Source organism: Impatiens glandulifera, chromosome 5, assembly GCF_907164915.1.
Source record: "Impatiens glandulifera chromosome 5, dImpGla2.1, whole genome shotgun sequence".
NCBI lineage: Eukaryota > Viridiplantae > Streptophyta > Magnoliopsida > Ericales > Balsaminaceae > Impatiens > Impatiens glandulifera.
The window spans coordinates 10,313,376-10,337,257 of NC_061866.1; the positions used below are offsets into that span (position 1 = coordinate 10,313,376).

The 23,882-nt window shown below is 31.3% G+C and overlaps 1 long non-coding RNA gene and 8 other non-coding genes across 9 annotated transcripts; 5 read left to right on the plus strand and 4 right to left on the minus strand.

The window, feature by feature from the left end:
• Window positions 1-452: 452 nt before the first annotated feature.
• LOC124937572 lies at window positions 453-9,437 on the plus strand. Its single transcript, XR_007099374.1, has 4 exons — window positions 453-577; window positions 3,898-4,181; window positions 5,031-5,316; window positions 8,891-9,437. It is a non-coding gene; the product is annotated as an uncharacterized LOC124937572 (long non-coding RNA).
• On the minus strand, window positions 2,693-2,764 carry TRNAP-UGG. The gene has a single exon. It is a non-coding gene; the product is annotated as a tRNA-Pro (tRNA).
• Window positions 3,993-4,064, minus strand: TRNAP-CGG. The gene has a single exon. It is a non-coding gene; the product is annotated as a tRNA-Pro (tRNA).
• TRNAP-UGG lies at window positions 5,128-5,199 on the minus strand. The gene has a single exon. It is a non-coding gene; the product is annotated as a tRNA-Pro (tRNA).
• On the minus strand, window positions 8,200-8,271 carry TRNAP-UGG. Its single transcript has one exon. It is a non-coding gene; the product is annotated as a tRNA-Pro (tRNA).
• Window positions 9,438-16,175: 6,738 nt separating the features above from the next.
• On the plus strand, window positions 16,176-16,247 carry TRNAP-AGG. Its single transcript has one exon. It is a non-coding gene; the product is annotated as a tRNA-Pro (tRNA).
• A 114-nt stretch (window positions 16,248-16,361) lies between these two features.
• Window positions 16,362-16,433, plus strand: TRNAP-AGG. Its single transcript has one exon. It is a non-coding gene; the product is annotated as a tRNA-Pro (tRNA).
• A 3,451-nt stretch (window positions 16,434-19,884) lies between these two features.
• TRNAP-UGG lies at window positions 19,885-19,956 on the plus strand. Its single transcript has one exon. It is a non-coding gene; the product is annotated as a tRNA-Pro (tRNA).
• A 1,103-nt stretch (window positions 19,957-21,059) lies between these two features.
• TRNAP-CGG lies at window positions 21,060-21,131 on the plus strand. Its single transcript has one exon. It is a non-coding gene; the product is annotated as a tRNA-Pro (tRNA).
• Window positions 21,132-23,882: the final 2,751 nt, after the last annotated feature.

A 23,882-nucleotide genomic window follows, 5' to 3' on the forward strand; every position in this document is an offset into this window, starting at 1 on the left:
AATAATGAAAATCCATCACAATTTTCTAAACTATACTATAATATATTTATTGATACTAAACTTACCATTTATTTTTTTTATACCTTAAAAATAAATATTTTCAATATTTTACGATAAAATATTTTCAATATAAAAATATTTTGATAATTTTCTGTCCCAAAACTAAATAACACTTTTTATACATCTAAATTATTAACCAACAAATTTTTCAATGTTTGATTTTTTTTTTCTACAATTAAATATCATATGAGTAAAGATAGTCTAATCCTTCAATTTTTATCTTTGATTCTGATAAACTAAATATTGTTTTTTAAGAGGATCCAAACGTTCCTCGATAACATATAGCTTTATTTTTATACAATTTTCAAGGGAATATTTTCAAAGATGTTTTGCCTAGGGGTTATCTTGTGATTATTTTATTATTGGCCCAAAAAAAACCCCATAAATTTAGTGGCCCGCCGCCGAATGCCCTATAGAAAGGCTCCCTCTCTCCCTCCATTCACTTACTCGTCTCTCCTCACGGCGGCGTTGGGAAGATGGCGGTGGAACATGTTATCAGATACTACTTTTCTCTCTGGTATATTTCTCAACTTCAAATGATTCTATGAATTTATGATTATGTTTCTCTTCTTGATGATGCATTTACTCAACTGAGTGATAATAGACTTTTCAATTTTGTTTAAATATGAACTCTTCTAGGTACTGTTGTAATGGGTTTTCAAATTAGTTTAATAATAATACACTATTGCTTTGCTGACAATCTCATTAAAATTCATGATCAACTTTCAATAATCAATACCCTTTTCTTCCCTGAACTGAAGACAGACTATTATAATACTCTTTGTTTTCCAGTTCTTGGACTACAAGTCCCATTACAAACTTAATTTAGATCAGGTTACTTGAGGCTTGTGATTGAGTTTGTTTTCAAGGATAGAAAATAAGATTGAGATGTGTTCTATACTTCTGTTATCATAGGATATGTTTCACAAATTAAGATGACATTCATTTCTTGGTCTTCAGGCTAGAGGCACACCTTTTTGATACATTTATGTCTAAATTATTAAGCAACAACTTTCTCATTCTTTACACTAAAAGTTAAAGGAAAAGTTATTTTTTAAAAAAGTTAAAGGAATGGGATCTTTTTTTTTTCAATTGCTCTTCAATTTTAGCATAAAACGCACCTTACTTTTGTTATCAAAATGCTCTAGTCTACTCCGTCTTGTCAAATGAATACCGTCCTGATCCGTCTTTTCTAGGTAATTGTAGCAAGAGTTTTATCGATAGCGGTTATGGTTTACAATATAGAAGTGGATGAGACCTAGAGACTAAGGGGAGACCTAGAGAAGGGGGACTATACAATCACTGATGAATTCATTCATACCCCTAACTGTCACAAGCTTATTTCATGTTAATAGAATGACAGTTTGCCTTTATTCACTACATGCTAACCTATACCCTTCTGTTGTACCTAACATGTGATAGTAATATTTGCAAAGATGCTTTTTCCTTGGAGTTGTCTGGTGGTTATTTTGTATCCTAGGATATCTTTCATTAATTTTTCTTTTTGTCATTTGTGGCATTGTTGGGTTGCTACAGACTTTGATTAGACCAGCCTAGTATTTCCTGGTTGACCATCTGTTATATTTTTTCATACAAGTATTGTTTTGGGCTCACTTGGACAATTATATTTTTTCATACAAGTATGTCGCATGTTTTTATTGTCCTGCATTTTAAGTTGGATGGGGTTTTCAAAAGAGAAATGCATATTTAAATAGATTTTTTTACTAGATCTGATCTCAGTTTAGACAGAAAGGTGGTGTACTTTTATGCTTATTTGATGCTGATATATTCAGACTCATTTAGTGGAACCTTATATAATCTATCTATCTATCTATAGCTTGTTAACTATTATGTACTATCACCTGAATATAATCTACACCTGAGTTTGATCCAGGTTCAACCTAGTACAGTTCTTGCAATTTTATTTTATTTGGCTGGTGACCTGAAGCATTGTTTTTATGTATAGAACAAACCTTGGTTTCATAAAATATTCTAAAAATCTAATGACTTAGTGAAGGAGGGGCATTCATGCTTTTCTTGGCCTTTAGGCTAGAGGCTCACTTTTTGATACATTTATGCCTAAATTATTAACCAAAAACTTTCTCATTTTTTATACCAGAGGATGTTGATGATGTTTAGGGATCCAAATGTTCTACAGTAGCAAGACCTTTCTTTTTAACATCTTATGCACCATAGTTTGGAAGTTAATCTTTTCTAGGTAATATATTAAAATATGATTTTTGCCTTGTTATTTGTCTTGTGATTATTTTGACTCCTAGGATATCTTTCATTAATTTTTCTTTTTGTCATTTGTGGCATTGTTATATGGATACAGCAACTGGATGTTGGGTTTCTATAGAGTTTGATTAGATCTGCATAATATTTACTGATTGAACATCTTAGATCTGGATGTATGGTTTTAGGTTGACATGGATAGGTGTAAAATAATTAAACGAAAAGTATAGATGTTGCATTGAGAAATGAGTGTTTTAATTACTTGTCCTAGTTTTTTCAATTACTTAGATTTATTTTCTGCCTACAGTTGTGATACATATTGTCATCTAGATGGTGTACATGGTCCAAAATGACAACTTGAACCTCAAATGTAAGAAGATAAAAAAATTCAACAGTTGGGGCATTCCGAGAATCGAACTCGGGACCTCTCGCACCCAAAGCGAGAATCATACCACTAGACCAAATGCCCATACATACAAATTGAGCTAATATTGTAAAGAAGAATGTTCTCAAGAGACTTAGACATTGGTCAATTCATTAAAATCGTCTAGTCTTGGGGTTAACTTTGGGTTATATAGAATTATCACTTACTTTATTGTATAAATTTGATATGTTTGTAACAACCTGATGATATTGCATTACATCTGCTCTATGCATTGTTTCTGTCAAGAGTTAATTGCTGGTAAACATATCTAACTGTAACCAACTTAAAGTTATCCCCCCTAGTAATGCTACCATAGAACATTCTTTTAAATATAATTACATATGTATTCTCAGTTTACATTGCCTATTACTTTACTTGCATCGACACACCAAGTTTACTCTCTCTAGCCCCCAAAAAAACTACAAAAGAAAATTTGTATTCTAGAAAGTGATTTTGCTCAGTTTGACACAATGATGGGGTGTAAGATATTTTTGTGATTTCAATGTCTGGAAACATCTATCAGTTGGTTACAGTAAGTTCTTTTGGAGGAGGGAAGAAATTGAGAAATGGATAATGATGATGTTTGTGGATCCAAACGTTCTACAATAGCAATAATCTACATCCTTTTTAACATTAAATGCACCTTACTTTTGATGTTAGTTTTAATTTTTATTTTAAAAAGGTCAACTTTTCATTAAAAAGTAAGCACAAGATGCGTTTAAAGAATTACAGATTGTAGGAAGTGAAACAAAACAAGAGAAAAAATGGCTAAATACCAATAGGATAAAAAATTCCTAACCCGTACAAAATTCCCTTTTTCAGATAAAGCATTTGATTCTTTCAGCTCCAAAACTTTTCTTTTGGAATGTTCTTCTATTCCTTTTTTTTTCACTTTTGATACCTGATACATATTTTCTAGGTAATATTTGTAAAGATGTTTTTGCCTTGATTGTATTGTGATTATTTTGTATCCTAGGATATCTTTCCATTAAATTCTTTTGTCATTTGTAGCATTGTGAAATGGATACCCTATTCAACTACTTGTTGTTGGGTTTCTATTGAATTTTATTAGACCTGCGTAATTTATTAGTTAAACATCTTTTTTCTTTCTTTCTTTTCATACAGTGCTTGATTACTTGTCATAGTTTTTTAACTTAGATTTGTTTTTCTGCCTACAGGTCTAATACATATTGTCATCTAGATGATGTAAATATTTTAAATGATAACATGAACCTCAGATCTAAGAAGAAAAAAATATCAATTTTCAAAAGATGGGGCATTCCGAGAATCGAACTCGGGACCTCTCGCACCCGAAGCGAGAATCATACCACTAGACCAAATGCCCAGATGCTAAATTGAGACCATAATGTAAAGGAGAGTGATCTCAAGAAGCTTAGACTTTAGTCATTTAAAAGTTCTATGTGGTCTTTGGAACTTGACATTGTCAATACATTTGAGGCAGGTAAGTTCATCTTGATCTACATTTCAAGAAGTTCTTTCAATTGGCTGATTCATGACTTTGGTTTATCTTGCATTATGTATTAAGGAAGATGATGGCTTTCTAGAATTCTCATGTTCAGGTTTTGTGTCTAGATTAAAAAATTAAGAGTTCCTAGATATACCATTGTGAGAAAAATTGTATCACAAGTTCGGGACCTCTCACACCCTAATATTTTCAAGCTTACTTTACATCACACGATTTTTATAATCTCTGAGAAAAGAATTTAAAAATCAAATGTCTTAGTCAAGGTTGGCATTCATGCTTTTCTTAGTCTTCAGGCTAGAGGCAGACTTTTTGGAAAGACTCAAAACTGGGACTCCTGTTATTTTTAGGGGTGCACAGAAAAGCTTTAGCTCATATGTTTACGGCTAAATTATTATAATTCTTTATACTCGTGGTAAATGATGGTGTTTGTGTATCCATATGTTCTACAGTAGCAACAATATTTCTTTCTAACATTAAATGCACCTTACTTTTGATGTTAGTTAAATACATGATACATCTTTTCTAGGTAAAATTTTAAAAGATGATTTTGCCTTGGTTGTATTGTGCTGTTTTTTAGGATATCTTTTCAATAAATTCTTTTGTCATTTGTACCATTGTTCAATGGATACCCAATTCAACTGGTTGTTGGGTGTCTATTGAGTTCTATTAGACATGCGTCTCTTTTTCTTTCTTTTCATACAAGTATATCTGTTTTGACTTGTACCAAAAATTAAAGAAAGACTATAAATTTATCATTGAGAAATGGGTGATATTATTTTTTGTCCTAGTTTTTTCAATTACTTAGATTTATTTTTCTGCCTGCAGGTCTAATACAGATTGTCATCTAGATGGTGCAAATGTTCTAAAATGACAACTTGAGCTAAGAAAAAAAACATAAACCTCATTTTTCAAAAAGTAATGTGGGGCATTCCGAGAATCGAACTCGGGACCTCTCGCACCCAAAGCGAGAATCATACCACTAGACCAAATGCCCAGATGCTAAATTGAGATCATAATGTAAAGAAGAATGACCTCAAGAAGCTTAGACTTTAGTCATTTAAAGGTTCTATGTGGTCTTTGGAGCTTAACATTGCCAATACATTTGAGACAGGTAAGTTCATCTTGATCTACATTTCAAGTTCTTTCAATTGACTGTTTCATGACTCTGGGTTATCTTGCATTATTAGTATTAACGAAGATGACGACTTTCTAGTATATCGTAGGATGGTTCATGTTGCAATGTGTATGAAACCAATTCCTTCCTTCCCTGCTCTTTTGCTAATGTTACAGTTATAAGTTTTATACAATAGTTCTAATTATGATTTTTGAATTACTTGGGTTGGTTGTTATGAGATCCACTATTGCAAGTAGAACACAAATTGAATGGGCCTCAATTGGAGGTGATTTGAACCCCTGACCATAGGTCAAAATCTGGCTTCTTGCCACTGTGCTAAGGTCTATTTTGAGAACCAAAATTAGCAGCTATCTCACCCTATGATCAAATGGGAAACACAAAATGTTCCAGACTGTGTCAGTTTGTTTCGCAACATATATGATCATTTTCATAAACATAAATGATAAAATGAGACCTTGACTTTTTTATTGCAAACTATTTTATGATTTTATCCTTTTCTTTAGGGGCAAGGGTTTTTTCTCTTCAAAAATTAATGGCATGAAAACTTGTATGTTTATTTTTCTTTGGAATAGGGAAAAGCTACAGTTGTGACATGTAAAATATTGATAATATGATGATGGGTTGTAAGATATTTTTGGGATTTCAATGTCTGGGAACATCTTATCAGTTTGTTATAGTAAGTTCTTTTGGAAGATGGTTGAAATTGAGAAATCAAAATCATTTTGTTAGTTGAATTTAGTTCCTCTGGCCAAGAAAAACAAACCTTTGATATTTTCATGAGCTACTTGGGCTGATAGTACATATTATAGTGTTGGATTATTCTCTTTTTTTTTAATTCAAAAGAAAAAATAAAGCCCAATGCTGCTATAACTTCTAAAATATTATTTCGTGGGAGGATGAAATGTCAATAAAGCCCCCCTCATATAAACATTCCAGTGACTTCCTTGCATAGTTTCAAACCTAACAATCCCAGCTATATCTTTCTGAGTGTCTAATGGATGGTCAATTTAGTAGTGAGTATGATATCCTACTCATTTCATGGTTTTTTTGCTGATGTAATAACTATTTGGAGCTCTGTTAATAAAATTCATCACAATAGTTTTTTTTATTATGATTCTAGGTTTTCTTTACGCATGCCTAATATAAGTTAGAGCACTGAAAACAAAGTTAATAAATCCCTGATTTAAAAGATCTGTTCTTGAGGTGTAGTTGAAATGAGAGCTAAGATTTTTTAATTGGTTACTTCTTCAAATTCATGGTCAGGTTTTGTGTCTAGATTAAAAAATAAAGAGTTCCTAGATACATTGTGAGAAAAATTGTTTCACAAGGGTTGGGGCATTCCGAGAATTGAACGGGACCTCTCGCACCCTAAGCGAGAATCATACCACTAGACCAAATGCCCTATGGTTCATGTAACTAATATTATGATAAATAGGTTTTTTATTGGAGTTGACTTAACTATTTAGTTTTTTCTATTGGAGTTGACTTTCCTACTTTGTTGAGTTCTTTTTCATTTTATTTTTCATTTTTTTATTCTCTTGCATATTTAAGTTGGATGGGTTTTACAAATAGAACTGCATATTTAAATAGCATTATTTTACTATATCTGATCACAGTTTAGACAAAAAGGTAGTGTACTTTAATTCTATTCTTATTGATGCTTGTATATTCAGACTCTTTTTATGGAACCTTATTTAATCCATCTACTTTCAGCTTGTTAACTATTATGGCTGATCATTGTGTGAATTTAACCTGCACTTGAGTTTGACCCAGGTTCAACCTAGTACATTTCTTGTGATTTTATTTTAATTGGCTGGTGGCTTGCAGTACTGTTATTTGTTTGGAACAAACCTTGGTTTCATAAAATTGAACACTAGAAAGAATCTTTCTTTTCTGGAAAAATAATGCAACTTACTAGGTAAATACACTAGTTTGCTCTATTTTGGCAATGACTACAAGCCTTATACAACGATTCTTTTGCCTTGGAGGTTATTTGTGAATTTACATTTTTCCTTATGCAACTATGTTATATCGAATAGATTGATTGAAATTGTGTAATATTTTCAAGCTGACTTTACATCACTTATTTTTTATAATCTCTGAAAAAAGAAGTCTTATTCAAGGTGTGGCATTCATGCTTTTCTTGGTCTTCAGGCTAGAGGCACACTTTTTGTTACGTTTATGGCTAAATTATTAACCAACAACTTTATCATTATTTATACTCGCGGATAATGATGATGTTTGTGAATCCAAATGTTCTACAGTAGCAATAATCTTTCTTTTTAATATTAAATGCACCTTACTTTTGATGTTAGTGACATACCTGATACATCTTTTCTAGGTAATATTTTCAAAGATTCTTTTTCCTTGGTTGTATTGTCTGATATTTTTTCATTAAATTCTTTTGTCATCTATGCCATTGTTCAATGGTTACCCCTATTCAACTGGTTGTTGGGTTTCTATTGACCTTTTATTTTGGACCCGTGTTTATTCCTGTAGGTTGCTAGCATGATACCCCACAATTATGATCCTACTTTAAATCAAAATGTTCTTATTGGGAATTACTATTGAGTTTTATTAGACCTGCGTAATTTATGGGTCAAACATCTTTTATATTTTTCTTTTCATACAAGTATGGTTTTAGTTGACTTGGATAACTGTTCTGACTTGTACCAAAAATTATGGAAAGACTATAAATATTGCATTGAGAAATAGGTGATTTTTTTACCTGTCCTAGTTTTTTCAATTACATAGATTTGTTTCCTGCCTACTGATCTAATACAGAATGTCATCTAGTTTTTGTAAATGTCAACTTGATCCTCAGATCTAAGAAAATTAAAAAATCAATTTTCAGAAGATGGGGCATTCCGAGAATCGAACTCGGGACCTCTCGCACCCAAAGCGAGAATCATACCACTAGACCAAATGCCCATATGTAGAAATTGAGCTAATACTGTAAAGAAGAATGTTCTCAAGAGGCTTAGACATTGATCAATTCATGAAAATGTTCTATATAGTCTTTGGGGCATAACTTTGGGTTATATTGCATTATCACTTGCTTTATTGTATGAATTTGATATGTTTGTAACAACCAAATGATATTGCATTACATCTGCTCTATGTATTGTTTCTGTGAGGAGTTAACCTGAGAGGTTGCAGTTCTGAAGAAATTGAGAAATAGATAATGATGATGTTTGTGGATCCAAAAGTTCTACAATAGTAACAATAAATGCACCTTACTTTTGATGTTAATGAAATACCTGATACATCTTTTCTAGGTAATATTTTTAAAAATGCTTTTGCCTTGGTTGTATTATGATTATTTTGTATCATAGGATATCTTTTCATTAAATTCTTTTGTCATTTGTACCATTGTTCAATGGATACCGTATTCAACTGGTTATTGGGTTTCTATTGAATTTCATTAGACCTGCATAATTTATTGGTTAAACATCTTTCATTTTTTCTTTCTTTTCATACACTTGGCAATCTGCATAATTACTTGTCCTAGTTTTTCCAATTACTTAGATTTGTTTTTTTTTTCCTACAGGTCTAATACAAATTGTCATCAAGATGGTGTAAATATTCTAAATCACAACATATCTAAGAAGAATAAAAAATATATATTTTTAGAAGTTGGGGCATTCCGAGAATCAAACTCGGGACCTCTCGCACCCAAAGCAAGAATTTTACCACTTGACCAAATGCCCAGACACTAAATTCAGACAACAACGTAAAGAAGTTTAGACATTGGTCATTTAAAAGTTCTATGTGGTCTGTGGAGCTTAACATTGGCAATACATATGAGGCAAGTACGTTCATCTTGATCTACATTTCAAGAAGTCCTTTCATTTGTCTGATTCATGAATTTGGGTTTATCTTGCTAGTATTAAGATGATGGCTTTTTAGAATATCGTAGGATGGTTCATGTTGCAATGAGTATGAAACCAATTCCTTCCCTGCTCTTTTGCTAATGTTACAGTTATAAATTTAATACAATAGTTTCTAATATGATTTTAGAATTACTAGGTTGGGTTGTTATGTTATAATTATTTGGAGCTATGTTAATAAAAATTCTTCACAATAGTTTCTGATTATGATTCCATGTTTTCTCATGTTCAAGTTTTGTATCTAGATTAAAAAATAATGAGTTCCTAGATACATTGTGAGAAAAATTGTCTCAAGGCATTCCGAGAATTGAACTCAGTACCTCTCGCACCCTAAGCGAGAATCATACCACAAAATGCCTGTTCATGTAACTAATATTTTTATAATGATGATGTTTGTGGATCCAAACGTTCTATAGTAGCAATAATATTTCTTTTTTAATATGAAATGCACCTTATTATACATCTTTTCTAGGTTATATTTTCAAAGATATTTTGCTTTGGTTGTATTGTGATTATTTTGTATCCTAGGATATTTTTTCATCAAATTCTTTTGTCATTTGTACTATTGTCGGATACCCTATCAACTAGTTGTTGGGTTTCTATTAAGTTTTTTTTTGTGACCCGGGTTTATTCTCGTGGATTGTTAGCACAATCTCTAACCGTCATGACTATTTTAAATCAAAGCATTCTTAGTAGGAATGAGACCTTTGGTTTCTATTTAGATTTTTTGGACCAATATAATTTATTGGTTAAACTTTTATTTTGTTCTTTTTATACGAGTATGGTTTTGGTTTTGGTTGACTTAGATAAATGTTCTGACTTGTACCAAAATTTAAAGAAAATTGTAAATATAACATTGAGAAATGGGTGATTTTATTACTTGTCCATGTTTTTTCAATTACTTAGATTTGTTTTTTTGCCAACATGTCTAACACAGAATGTTATCTAGATGGTGTAAATGTTCTAAAATGGCAACTTTAACCTCGTATCTAAGAAGATAAAAAACAAAAAATATCAAGAAGTCATTTTAGTTGTCTGATGTGCAGCTTTGTATTACAGAATTATATAAAAAATGTCCATCAACTCCTTCTCTGGTTGAAAGAGACTTTTTTTCTTTTTTATTTATTTAATTTATATGATAGGTCTTTTTGGGAAAATTTGATGAAATGGCCATGAGGGTCTAATTCCAAAAAATGCCCATGTCAGATAAATCTTGTAAAAGGGGCATTTTCATTACTTTATGAAATCGTTCGTATTTAATAACAAAAACACATTTTTTTTAATATGCAGTCAACAAACACAGTAATAATCTTCTATCCCAATCAATTATTTAGTGAAGATAATGTATTATTCTCTTTACTGACCATGTCTATATTATGTAAGTTTTGAATGTAATGACCATGATATTATTGTCAAATTGTTTGACACAATTGTTGATGGTGCAATTTGCTCACACTTGTGGTGCAAGGGTGTCTATGAGATGGAGAGATGATGTTAGTTATGTTATAACTTACACTAATGTTAATGGTGTATGCAGTCGAACTTTAAAAGTATTGAAGACAATATTGAACGGGAGATGAGTCATTACAATTGATTGTGAGTCACTCTTAATAAGATTGATTTATTTTATTTTCACATATAGGAAAACTAAATAAAAATTGTTTTTGTATAGGGATAAAACAAGAAGTTATGTTGATTAGGAACTGTATGAGGTTAAACAAGATAATCATGGGGTCTAAGGTGGTTCTAAAGCTGATAGACTTCGATAATTGAACAATGTAAGTTTGGTCTGTTCCTTTGTATACCTTCATTATTTTGCTTGATAACTGAAATTGATTTGTTTGTTTTTTTAGCTTTTGAATTGTTCGACAATTACATTTTTATTTTTGTAGGGGAATTCATCTCAGCTTACAAATAGGATCTCATAGAGTTGGTAATTGCTGGAGGAGGTAGCACTAAAAAAAATGGATAAACTATTTGCTGAGTCAAAGGACAACAATACTATAGTAGTATACCTGGAGATAGATAACATAAATCGACCGATGCTTTGAAAAATGTTTGTGTGAGAAACACCATGTTCATCCAATATTGTGACACAACCGCCACTGTCTCAAATAACCAACTGTCGAGAAAAAAATCATAAACATTTTTTAAAGTCATCGGTCGATTCCTGCTATTTATCTCTAGGTATACTATTATAGTTTTGTCGTCATTTGGCTAACTCATCAAATGATTTATTCATTTTCTTTTGTGCTACCTCCTCCAACAATTACCAACTCTATGAGATCCTGTTTGTAAGCTGAGATGAATTCTCTTACAAAAGTGTAACTGTCGAACAGTTTTGAAAGCTGAAAAACAAACAAAAACAATTTCAATTATCAAGCAAGATAATAAAGTTATACAGAGGAGGAATCAGACCAAACTTATATTGTTAAAATATCAAAGTTTGCTAACTTTAGGACTACCGTGTGCCCATGATTATCTTACTTAACCTCATATGGTTCTTCATCAACATAACTTTTTTATTTATGATTTTATTCATGTATATAAAAACAATTTTTATTTAGTTTTTTATATGTAAACACAAAATAAACCAATTGTGTTGAGAGAGACTCACAATCAATTGTAAGGATCCATCTCTCGTTCAATATTGCTTTCAATATTTTTAAAGTTCGGCCGCATGCACCATTATCATTAGTGTAAACTATAACATGAGTAACATCATCTTTTAACCTCATAGACACCCTTGCACCACAAATGCGAGCAAATTGCACCATCAACAACTGTGTCAAACAATAATATCATGGTGATTACATTCAAAACTTACATAATATGGACATGGTAAATAGAGAGAATAGTACAAATTTCACTAGATAATTGATTGAGACAAAAGGTCATTACAATGTTTGTTGTCTGCATATTAAAAAAAAGTTGTTTTGTTATTAAATACGAATAATTTCATAAAGTAATGAAACTGCTCAATTAAATAGCATTAGAAATCGTTTCCCTCTTAGTTTTTTCATTTTTGTCTTCTTCAGAGTAGGGTTTTCTAAATATAAACATTTTAATATAACGGCATTGTGCGTACGTAGGGTTGAGTTTAAGGTTTATGGTGTCTTAAATATAAATAAAAGTTAATGATTTTGTTGTACGTACCATTTTGTTCATTTTGAATGAACGTTGCGGTTGTGGCAACTGCTGATCTTGAACGAACGGAGCGTCGTGAGTCATGACAAAGAGAACGTATAGGGTTTCGTGGGTTGGAGAGTAGAGTCAGGGAGAGAGAGAAGTCATGAATGGAAAGAGTTTTTTAAAATTATGGCAAATTAAGTATATATACGATGAAATATGCGATTTACCACTATCGCGTTTCATGTAAAACATGTGAGTACATAATCACGTTTTACATGAAACGACATTGTGGTAAATCTTGTATAATAAATTTACGTAATTTACCACAAACACGTTTCATCTAAAACGCGTGAGTTCATAAACGCGTTTTATAGATGAATCGCGATAGTAGTAATCACGAATAATTAATTTACGTGAATTACCACAATTGCGATTTATTTAAAACGTTTTTCTGAACTCACGCGTTTTATATGAAACATGTTTATGGTAAATCTCGTCTTTGAGCGGTAAGTGGACGTTTCGGGGGTAAGACGAACATTTCTCAAGACAAAAATGCCCTTTTCACAATGTTTATCCGGCGTGGGCATTTTTTGAAATTATACCCTTTTCAGGTCATTTCATCAAATTTCTCTTTTTTTGGCCTACCTACTTGCGGGTCTGGCTTAGGCCAATTTAGTTTAAATTTGCTTACGCCTGACTCTTTTTTTTCATTTCTTAAAAATAGTATAAATTATATTATTAATTTATTTTTATTTATTTAAATTGGATAGTGTAAAATTTAGTTGTCTATATATATATTATATTTGAGAATAATAATAAGGAGAATTAATAAATTAAATAAAATATCATTAAGTAATTAGTTGAATAGTATCCTTATGTTTTAAAGACATTGAAAGCTAATCAAATTTGTATTTCATTTCTTTAAATTTCATCTTACCCGTAACAACTAGTAATAATTGGTTACCTCTTAAGAGAAAATTTAAAAGGGTGTACACTAACATCCAAATTTAATTCATCAAATTTAATAAAATTTTAAATCTTTAAATAATATTTATTTAAATATTCTCTAATAAATTAATTATTTTAAATAAATGATTGTATTTATAAATCTAAAATAATTAAATATAAATTAAATAAATATTTTAAATAAATGATTGTATTTATAAATCTAAAATAATTAAATATAAATTAAATAAATTTTAAATAAATGATTGTATTCATTTAAATCTATAATAATTAAATTCAAGGCTTATTAAATTAAATAATTGTTTGGACAAATATTATAATTATTTAAATTCTAAAATAATTAAAAATAAAGTCATAAAATACATAAATATATATATATATATATATATATATAAAATAGGTAAATTATAAATTTTATGTCTATTATTTAATTTTACAGATTAAAATAAAAGTAAAAAACATTAAAAAAAACAATCAAATTCAACTAAGTCCTTAAAGGTTAAAACAAATTATGATCTGGGCAAAATTTAGAAAAAAAAGTATTGTAACCAGGCTAACAACACTCTCATCTAACTAACGTTAATTCCGGAGAGGGAACCTGAGAAACGGCTACCATATCTAAGGAAGGCAGTAGACGCGCAAATTACTCAATCCTGACACGGGGAAGTAGTCCAAAAATTGTTTGTAAATTCTTATATAAGTTGTAATATGGTATTTATGATTATTTGGGTCATTGTTGTGTAATAATATTGTAAGTTCATGATGAATGATGATTTTCTTAGTAATAATGGGCATATATGCTCAAATGTGAAAAAAGATAACCTCATTTTTAACAAATAGACTGTTTTTATTGGTCCTAGCATTGTTAGCTCTCGGTCCTAAGTTTGCCGTTGGCTTACTTCCCTCGGTCTGACTTAGCCAGCCAACAACTTCCGAAATGCGCTATATGTCGGGGTTCCCCCGACCCTTATGATCGACTAACGTCCCATGTGCAAGTGTCGTTCACATGGAACCTTTCCCCTTTTCGGGCTTCAAAGTTCTCATTCCCGCTACAACGGATCACAAATGACACGCTAACGTTTAACACGCAGAATGCTCGCCGCTAATAGAACGCATACGAAACGTGACAGACTGCACCCAATGCACATTGGCGGCCTGAGACGTCTTTCTCCTCGCAACATCAAGATAAGAACATGCCAGAATGTTTGATTTCTCAAAAAGTGGAAATCACTCCTTCATTGACTGATGTGATTCAAAAAGTCAAGTGATCACCCTAGTTTGGTGATGTTTTACCTATATCGTAAGTTTGATTATGACCTAAATCGATAAGAATCGATTGAGCAAGACAAAAGTTATTAATTGTTTTTGTCCTGAATTTGATCCACTTGATCAACCGACTGAGACCAACTATAAAATAGCTTCCCTCGACCATGAAGAGGAACAAAGATCCAACCCCACATCATCAATCAAGCTCTTTAAAACATTCGTCATTAAAATTTTCAAGACTTTAAGTTTTTTTTTTAAATCTTGTAAAGAGATTCTAAGCTCAATTCTGGTTTATCTAAAATATGTGAAAAGAGTTGCTGAATGTTCTCAAACTCATTCTAAGCTTCCATTCATATTGTAATTAATGTCATAAATAAAACTTAAAAATTTTAAATTTCAATTTGAATGTTCTTTAATACGATATTATTTTTTGATTTCTTGATTTAGAATTGACCGTGAGATGATTTATAAATTATCTATCAAAATAAAATTGAACGAATAAAACCAAGATTTTGAAAACCGTTCCGGTCATCAACCCAATTTTTTTGACAAACTTCGGTCCGACCGGTCCAACCAGTTGAACCACTAGTTGAACCGGATTTTAAATTTTTAAAAAAATTATTTAAATATATTGGTACATAAATGATATATATATATATATATATATTTCATTAGACATGTGCAAAATTAATCAAATATTCTTTTAATATTAAGACATTTTCCAAATTTAATACATTTTTTTATTAAACATTAGGTTCAAAAAGACCTCCATAAACGCATAAATTAAAAGAGATATCAATTTAATAGTTTATAATTATATTAAAATAAAATATAATATATATCTTTATTTTTATAAATTTAATTTAATAAGTAATAAAGTCCTCTTTATCAACTAATAATAATAAAAGACAACTATAAAAAGTATAGAGAGAAAGAGGCAGGAGATGAACCTGATTTTGGAGAAACCTTTATAACCGTAATTTTCTGTTCGGATTTTCGGTCGGACCGGATTTTGACCGATTTAAAAGGTAAACGTATTAAAATAAAAAATTGAACCGCCTTTTCAACCGTTTTGCGGTTGGACCGGTCGGTAACCGTATATTTTAAAACCTTTAATAAAACTAAATCAGAAATACCCAAACTCTGAATTTAAAATTTTAAAAATCTGGTTTTCTAAACAATAATCTTAAAAGGTTTTAACACATTTTAAATAATGTTAGAAACATTTATAAATTAATTCTAAAGCAAACAAGACATGTTTGTCTAAAATTAACAATTTTAAATAAAAAATTTGTTTTCAACTTTAAAAATTATTTAAATGTATAACTAGTTCTGATTTAAAGATCCATTTCAATTCTAATGAACCTAATGGAGCTCTTAGCAAGCTGAAGAAAAATCAATAATTTTTTACTTCGAAAAAATAAGGATAAAAACAAGTGGGAAGGTTTTTCAATAAACTATCTCAATATAGTTCAAACTTCTGAATAAATAAAGTTTAAATATTTCATCTAATTTTAACATTTCACCAACTTAAAACTAGACAAATAATAAATAAATAACATTATAAAAATAAAAAAATGTGGGCATTTGGTCTAGTGGTATGATTCTCGCTTAGGGTGCGAGAGGTCCCGAGTTCAATTCTCGGAATGCCCCTGTTTTGGCATTTTGTCTTTGCGAGAGGTCCGGACTTCAATTCTCGGAATGCCCTTTTAAAAAAAAAAAAAATTTAGGTCGGTTTTTGGTATGTTTATTTACACAAAAAAATGTGAGCATTTGGTCTAGTGGTATGATTCTCGCTTAGGGTGCGAGAGGTCCCGAGTTCAATTCTCGGAATGCCCCTTTTTTCTTTTTAATTTAGGTCGGTTTTTTGTGTGTTTAATTACACACAAAATGTGGGCATTTGGTCTAGAGGTATGATTCTCTCTTTGGGTGCTAAAAGACCCAAGTTTAATTCTCGAAATGCCCATTTATTTAGGTCGGTTTTGGTGCGTTTAATTACACAAAAATAATGGTCGCAAAAAATGAATAACCCATTTATTTAGGTCGGTTTTTTGTGTGTTTAATTACACAAAAATAATGGTCGCTAAAAATGAATAACCCGTTTATTTAGGTCGTTTTTTTGGTGTGTTTAATTACACAAAAATAATGGTGGCTAAAAATGAATGTTTTAGAAAAAAAATATTCAATGTCCTCTTCATTAGCCTTGCAAACTGGACATCTGCTTTGCCTGCATCATGTCAATCTTTATATAAACAAATAACGATAAAAAAATTCATTAATAGTACAGGACTAAACAATTCATAACCCAACCACCTAATTCCAGTGCTTTGTTTATACTATTCTTTTAATCTTTGTTACAAGTCTGAATAAAACCATACTTGTATGTGTGAACAACAAAAATAGAATTGTGAACTAAGCATATATAATACCCAACAATTATATTTTGAGATGAAGTGGATACAAAGAAACTCAATTTGATTCTCAAAAGATTCCTTAATTTGATCCCATGCCAAAAAAAAGGGGAACATAACTCTATTTTCATCTAATCCAATTAAAATATCAAAACAAGCATCCAATAAGCCATAGTAGCACAGAAGTCAAGTAAAAGCACTTCTTGAAATGCAAATCAAACTGAAGTTACTTGCCTCAAATATCACAAGTCCAGTTTGTATTTGCAATGTTAAGACTTCAAACAGTATAGAAGTAAGAACCATTTTCTCAAAAAATAAATAAAAGGAAGTAAGAACCTTTAAATGACTAATGTCTAAGCCTCCTTTTAGAGAACACTCTTGTTTTCAATAGATATGGGAATTTGGTCTAGTGGTATGATTTCATCAAAATTAAGAGAGTTGTTTTTTCTATGAAAAGAAGATTATTGATAGGGTTCAGTTTGTTATACCAAGTTCTGTTCTTCACTTGAAGTAACCAGCAAAATAAGATGAAATCGCAAGAACTCTAGTAGGTCAATCTCCACATTTTATCACTAAAGTATATCAGGAAATTCTTTATTTTCTAACATGAGGTTTCGAAGAAACTAAAAGAAAAAAAGTTAAGCTCTCTCATTTCAACTACTCCTTTTAGACTATTACAAAGTCCCATCTATTTTGAATCAGAAATTTCTTAGCCTTTGTTTTCAGCACTTTAATTCATATTATGCTTGGTACAGTGGATCTCATAACTACCAACCCTAGTCAACCTAGAACTTTCACAAGAGCTACAAATAATTATAATTTCAGCCAAAAACAATGAAATGAAAACTTTACCAACAGATAGTTAGAAAGATATAATCTTACTAATGATGGAACTGACAATGCTAAAAAAACCTAAAGTAGCACAGAAGACATGTTAATGGACTTGTTGAAATGTAAGTCAAGATGAACTTATGTGCCTCCAAAGACCATATAGAATCTTTAAATGACCAAGTACTAAGCCTCTTGAGAACCTTCATATTTAAAGTTTTGTCTGAATTTAGATATATGGGCATTTGGTCTAGTGGTATGATTCTCGCTTTGGGTGCAAGAGGTCCCGATTTTGATTCTCGGATGTCCCAATGAACTTTTTGACATTTTGTATCAAAAGTTACCTGCAGATTGACCATTAGATGATGAGAAAGTTACCATCTTCCACTTAACTTGGATTACCAATAATGCAAGTTTTTTCAAGATGAAGTTACCTGCAGCTTGTATTTACAAGACCATACAGACCTTTAAATGAATGACTAATTTCTAAGCCTCTTGAGAACACTATTAGCTCAAGTTCCCACATGTGCATTTAGTCTTAGTGGTATGATTCTTGCTTTGGGTCCTGACTTTGATTCTCGGATGACCCTGCAATCTGTAGACAATTCAAATGCAGCCAAACACAAACTCTCAAAATGTTCATATTCAAACATACACAAAATCCTACCTTCTAAGCAGAAAACAATAATCCATTTTACCTTGAATAAAAAGCATACAATGTTCTTGTAATATTTAAGAAGGGTTGACAGCAGAATCTATACCAATTAAATCAGAAATTCAAATACTTGGAGATAATACATTTTCTAAGAGAATATTTTCGTTGATTGTGTGACAACTGGGATGCTCGGTCAAAAGTACTCATCAAAAATTCAAAGAAGATGGCCTTGAGATCTAAAGTCAACTTGAGAATCTATAAAAGAAAAAAAAATATTGACAAAGGCTTGCATTACTTGGATAGTGAGTATGAAATTCCTTCAGATTCAGTAATATAAATGATGAATATGACAAATTATGTGTAGCAAAGGAACAAGAGTATGCAAGCAACAGGGTTATTTAAAAAATGTTTGACTAGTAACATATTATCAAAATTTTAAATGTCACAACTGAAGATTTTCTCTATTCCCAAAGAAAAATAAATATTCAAGCTTTTCATGCCATTATTTTTTACAGAGAAAAATACCCTGCCCCCAAATGAAAAGGATAAAAGCCTAAAAATATTTTGCAATAAAGAAAGAAATCAAAGGTCTCATTGGATCATTTATGGTTATGAAAATGATCATATATGTTGTGAAAATAAGATGTTTTTGAGACAAATAAGAAGTAGGAAACAAACTGAACAGTCCAGTTGATCAAAGGGTTAGATAGCTGCTAATTTTGGTGTTCAAAATAGACCTTAGCACAGTGGCAAAGAACCAGCTTTTTGACCTATGTTCAGGGTTTCAAATCACCTCCAATTTGTGTTCTACTTGGATAAGTGGAACTCATAACTTCTAAAATCATAATTAGAAACTATTGTATAAAACATATAACTGAAGAGCAGAGAAGGAAGGAATTGGTTTCATACTCATTGCATCATGAACCATCCCACTATATTCTAGAAAGCCATCATATTTTTTTTGTTATAATATAATATTATCACAATTTATATCATTAATATATTATATTATATTATATTCTAACCTTCCTTGAAACTAATAATTTCAAATAACCCAAAGTCATAAGACAGCCCATTGAAAAAACTTCTTGAAATGTACATTAAGATGAAATAGAACATTAAATAACTAAGGTCTAAGCCTTTTTACATTATATGAGTTTGATTCTCTCTCATATCCAAGTTTTTGTTTTAGATTGCAGAAAAATGAAATCTCAGAAGAACTAGACCATGCATTATAGTTTATAATACTCACCTAATATTATGCCTGGTATGGTGGATCTCAAAACTAACAACCCTAGTCAACCTAGAATCATAATCAGCAACTATTTTGAAAAACTTCTATCAAAACTAGAAATAATATTAAATAACAGAAAAAAAAATGAATTGCTAAACATCTGGGCATTTGGTCTAGTGGTATGATTCTCGCTTTGGGTGCGAGAGGTCCCGAGTTCGATTCTCGGAATGCCCCAAAATATTTTTGACAATTTTTTATTTTTTATCAACTCAGATCCAAATTTTGTTTTGGACCATTTCCACCAACTAGATGTATCCAAATACATTGAGAAACTGATCACAAACACCTCAATTTATTCTCATTTTTGGACCATTTCCACCAATTAGATGTATCCAAATACATTGAGAAACTGATTACAAACACCTCAAGTTTAGTTCTTCACTTTAAACAGTTGCTTGAAATAACCAGCAAAATAATATAAAACTGAAAAGCTGTAGTAGGCTCATTGGTAGGACTTAAGTGAATTTTCTAAAAAGAAAAACTTAACTGTAGATTTAATTCTAACTAATAATTCAACCAAAAAGGTCAGTAACTGAAAGAATACAGAATAAATAAGGTTCCTTAAAAAGATCCTGAATATATAAGCAAAAAGTATACCACTTATCTGTATAAACAATGGGATCAAAATATAGTAAAAAATTGCCTACCAATTTCTTTTGTGACAACCACATCCAATTTAAATATGCAGAAAGAACAAGAGTGTATTGAACCTCCAGAATCAAAATCTGAATAGTTTTCTCACTATTAATGTATCCAGTGACTCTTTATTTTTTAGCATTGGATCTAGTCAGATTTATTTTCAATCAGAAACTTCTTAACCTTATTTTCAGCACTTTAATTCATATTATGCTTGGTATAGTGGATCTCAAAACTACCACCCTAGTCAACCTAGAATCACATCAAAAACTATTGTGTAGAACTTTCACAAGAGCTACAAAGAATTATATAACTTCTGCCCAAAACAATGAATGGAGATATCATTCTCACTCAAATTTTGACCATCAGATACTAAGAAAGCTACCATCTTCCCTTAAACCTTTATTACTAATAATTTGCGCTCTTTGCACTTTTCAAATATAGCGAACTGAAACATCTAAGTAGATAAGTAATCCAAAATAGCACATCAGCCTTGAATGGACTTCTTGAAATGTAAATCTTTAAATGATCCACTCCAAATGTAACATGAATACTGTATTATTAGCAATGTTGAAATTCTGATGTCTAAGCTTTCCTCTTGAAAAGATTCTTTGTTACAGTATTAACTGAAATCAGACAAAGGGCATTTGGTCTAGTGGTATGATTCTCGCTTCGGGTGCGAGAGGTCCCGAGTTCGATTCTCGGAATGCCCCAAAAGTTGATTTTTTTTTCTCAGATCCAAGTTTTTGGCTCTACCATTTTGAATCAGGATTTCATAACCTTGTTATCAATGCTTTAATTCATATTATGCTTGGTATAGTGAATCTCAAAACTAATAACCCTAGTCAAACTTGAATTATAATCAGAAAATATTGTGAAGAACTTTTACCTGAACTACAAATAATTATTACATCAGCCCAAAACCATGAAATGAGCAGTCTATCATTCACATTAGATACTCAGAAAGTTACCATCTTCCCTTGAAGTTGTATTACCAAAAATGTGGGTGATAATGCTATATATCCCAAAGTATTGTAGCAGCCAAATGAAAGAACTTCTTGAAATGCAAATCAAACTGAAGTTATCTGACAATGAACAAGAGAACTTATATTCAGATTTCAGAGTGATACATTTTACATGACAATGAACAAGAGAATTTATACACAAAAGCAAGATAAATGTGAAGTTCCAAGAACATTGAAGCTATTGATTAATTAAGAAGACCAAGCACATTCCTGGGAAGCCAAATAACATTAATTCTTCAAAAGCTATCAATAATCTTGTGATATTTAAGAAGAGTTGAAAGTAGCATCTAAACCAATTAAATCAGAGTTCAAATACATAGATATATTACATTTTTTAAGAGAATGTTTTATTTTTTGAACTAGATACAAAATATGAACTTGAGAATCTGAAGAAACTAATTATATAAAATTATCATCCTATCTTCTACAAGAAAGTTTTTCATTGTCTTGTTTGACAATAAGAGTTTACAGTCACAAGGCACAAGAAACTCAAAGAAAATGGCCATGAGATCATGTGTAAAGATGTGTTGATGTGAGATTATGTGACCCAGCCCATCTACAAGTTGTCCTAACTTGGCGCTAAGATTATATATATATATATATATATATATATATATATATATATATATATATATATATATATATATATATATATTATAACTATGTATTATCATTCATTAAATACAATCATTTTCTCTATATTCTTACATGGTATTAGAGCCGCTACGGTCAGATTTTGATTTCATCTGTCGAAATTCAGTTTAGCTTCGATCATCGACGCAACAGTGCGATCAGATTTTAATTTTGAATATTCTTTTATTTTCATTTATGATTTGGTTTTCTGAATTATCTACTGCTTTCTGATTCGCTGAGCAGTCTGAGTTCTTTATTAAACATTTTGATATATTTTGCTGGTTATTGGTATTTTTCTTGCTTTATATTTTTCCTTTATGTCTCTTAATATAGATCGTATGGAGGCATCTGGTATTACTGTTATGTTGTCAGGAGAAATCTATGATTTGTGGTCTGAATCTATGAAGAGTTTTTTGATTGGTAAGAAGTTGTGGCGATATGTCACTGGAGATTTCACTATACCAAACCTGTCGGATCCTCCTTTACTCTGTCGACTACAAAAAAACTGACGATTATTGTGTGGCTATTGATGATTGGGACAGTAAGAATCATACTATTCTTACCTGGATTCGAAATACGTCATCTAGGAATATCCAAATCCAACTTCGACGAATGGATACCGCCAAGATGTCTTGGGATTATCTGGAAGATCGATTCCAAGCTACTAGAGGAATGCACCACTATCAAGTGTTGAGTTCATTACATGCACTGAAACATGAGCCAGGACAATCCATAGATGATTTCTTCTCTACTATCCAGTCACTCTGGGATCGCATTGACAATGCCAACATTAATGAGAAACACTTAAAGATCATTCAAGTACTGATGAAGCTTGACCCTGAGTACGAGTCTGTTCGTGGATCATTTCTCCATCGTCATCCATTGCCTTCGTTAGACATAACTATGAAGGAAATCTCTTTTGAGGCTACTTGTCTTGCCATACTTCGATCTCCTACTCCACTCATTGCCCCAACATTGAGTGTCGTTATTGTCATCAAAATGGTCATGTCCTTCAGAAATGCCCAAAACTAGATCATTCATCTTCTTCAGCTAGATCTTCCTCCTCCATAGCCGCCGCCACAAATGATTTGCAGTCGCCTCAGTCCACTACTCCCACTTTTATGAATATTCATAAACTGCTCACTCATGTTTTATCTGTCAATCCTTCATTAGCCACCACATTAGGTAATCAACAATGGTTTATAAACTTTGCTCGTTGTAACCACATGACATCTAACATTAATATGTTGCATTCCCTAAAATCTTTCACCACCTCACCTCCCATTCACACAGCAAATGGTGCAACTATGCACATCACACATACTGGTCATTCCACTTCACCATCTCTCAAAGATATCTATTATATTCCTCGTTTAACATTAAACATTGTTTCTATTGGTCAGTTGGTTGAGTAGAGACTTACTGTTACTTTTACATTTTCTGGTGTACAAGTTCAGGATTCACAGATAGGTCGGATTCTTGGGACGGGATGCAAGACGGATCACCTGTTTGAGCTTTCTTCCCTTCGACCTTTTCCTTAAATTTCTGCTGTCGTTTCTCCTTCCTCTATTTATTAGTGGCATCTTAAACTTGGACATGCTTCATTAAATAAACTCCGGTCTCTTGTTGCTAAAGGTTTTTGGGTCCTATTAAATTTGAGTCATTTGATTGTGTGCATTGTAAACTTGACAAACAACCATCACTTTATTTTTTGAATAATCATTCTATTGCTAATAAACTTTTTTCGCTAGTTCACTCTGATATTTGGGGGCCCTCCCCTATTGGTATATTTTATGGTTATCGATA